This window comes from Gouania willdenowi, chromosome 13 (genome assembly GCF_900634775.1).
Source record: "Gouania willdenowi chromosome 13, fGouWil2.1, whole genome shotgun sequence".
Taxonomy (NCBI): Eukaryota; Metazoa; Chordata; class Actinopteri; order Blenniiformes; family Gobiesocidae; genus Gouania; species Gouania willdenowi.
Genome location: NC_041056.1, coordinates 23,711,766 through 23,714,064, shown reverse-complemented (window position 1 = coordinate 23,714,064; position 2,299 = coordinate 23,711,766).

Genomic DNA, 2,299 nt, shown 5'->3' with positions numbered 1-2,299 from the left:
AATCTATATATTTTCCTGCACAACATTCACATCAAAATAAAAGTTTCTTTCAAAATAAAAGACAAGTCCAACATGAGAGACATTAAGTATTTATTTTTGACCAGCTGGCCGCGACCCACTTTTGGGTCCCGACCCACCAGTTGAGAATCACTGCAGTAGACAGCAAAAAAAAAAAAAATACCCAAAATGACTTCAAAAACACAAAACCACAATAAAAGACGGCTAATGAGAGAAAATTGTACCAAATGAAACCTCATGAATTCACAATTTACAACAAAAACCCACAATAAGCACAAAAATGCACAAAATAACCAAAATGTTTTCAAAAACACATGAAATAGGAAAAAAATACTACACAAATCTCAATAAATGGCAATAAGAAAAACAAAAAGACACTTTCTGTGTTATTTCCTGTATTAATGCTCAGATTGGTCATTAAATGCTGACATGAACATTAAAAATGTGGCCCTCAGATTAGACAATCTTATTTTTTTGGCCCCTGATGCCTTAGCAGTTGCCCACCTCTGTTCGAAGGTAAACAGTGATGGCACAAGCTTTTTAAATGTAGCTTTTTCAGACAAAGAGGATGAAAGTTGTGTGTGAATGGGGTGGTTTAACCCTTTCAAATGAGTTTTTAAGGACAAATAGTTGGCATTCATCAAGTCTTATTTAATGTTTTCCTTGCCTTTAAATAAATGCATCTGCTGAATAATAATGTTTCTATGCAGTAATATCTGTGTCTGTCTTTTTCCCACTTTTGAAATTTTGTGATCTTGAGATTTCTCTGACCTTGTATCCTCTGGCATTTTCATTAGATTGTATATAAAATAACACAACCACAGATTATTTCCAGGGTTTTTAGAAAAAGGAAACGAATGCGAACGCTTCTCATTTTGTTTCTCTCTCCCGTGAAAAGAACTCCTAAGGTCTCTAATAAGATGTGCATTGTCCTTTCAAAAGTGCTTCATTTTCCTTCTCTTTTCTTCAGCTGTTCCTCTTTCCTCTCGGAGCTTAAACCGTGCCAGCTTTCTTTCTTCCCCATTCCAGCGACTTCCTTCTGTTCCCTGTATAATCGTGGATTTTTCACGGTGGATTTATGGTTGGCTATTTTGGGTTCTGTACTGGCTCGTCCATGCACCACAGTAATCCAATTGTGAAAGTGATCATTTCTAAAGCTTTATTATTGAAATTGCCGAGGCCTAATTTTCTGATCCTGTCACTGTTGACGCCCGCTGTAATCAGCTAATTCAAGTTATTCCAGACCATTAAGTCACACGTGGGAATTTGTCTCGGCCAGCGAACTTTGGGGAAGAAGAGCCATCATTACGCATACAGTCAGTGGAACATTTTTGTGTATGTTTGTAGGTTTTTACTTCTTTTGATATGTTAACAGTCTCAGGCAGGGTCGGGGGCAATTCTAATTGTAATCGTGTAATTGATGATTAAAATTTTAGCGTAATTGTTACTGGAAAAATCTGTTGCTGTTGTAATCGTAATTGAATTGTAATTGAGTTCAGATGACTGACTTTGTAAATCAAAACTGTCATTTACAATTAAATGCAAAACAGGGGAACCATGTAATAGTTCTATGGCTTAAGTTTACCTCTTAACCAGTTCTTTTAAGGATCAGTATACCGATGTATATATATATATATATATATATATATATATATGTACACAATGTGTTTTACAGCTGATTTAAGACATGCTATAAGAGATACTAACAGAAATCTAACACAAGAAAAAGGATATGTTTTATGGGATTATTTGATAAAACCTCATTAATTGTGATTAATTGTAATTGGACTTTAGTAATTAATTAAATTTAATTTACTTAAAGGGGAAAAATAATAAATGCAATTTTAGTTGTAATTTGAAAAAATGTTGGTCTCCATTGTTTTAATTGAACATGGATAATTGAAGACGCAATTGTAATTGAAAAATGTAATTGACTCAAACCCTTGTCTCGGACCTCTGTACCTGTGAATTGTGTTGGTTGCATCTAATGCAGTCTAAATGGGGCTATCATGTTTCCTCTCCTTAATCTGGGTGTAAAGTATTCTCACACACACACACGGGACTGGACCCCACAAACACAACAGTTTTTCACAATGTAATTTGCTGGAAACTAAAGTTTTAAGCCTGAGTCTGAAGAGTGAAAGAAAAATCTCCATTGTGTGTGTGTGTGTGTGTGTCGCCTCTGCTACTGTGTGGGCTACTGGTGGCGGTTAGTTAATTCTCAGTGGGTGTGAATGTGCCGGGGCTGATGGTGCTGATTGCTTTTCATTTATCGCAGGCA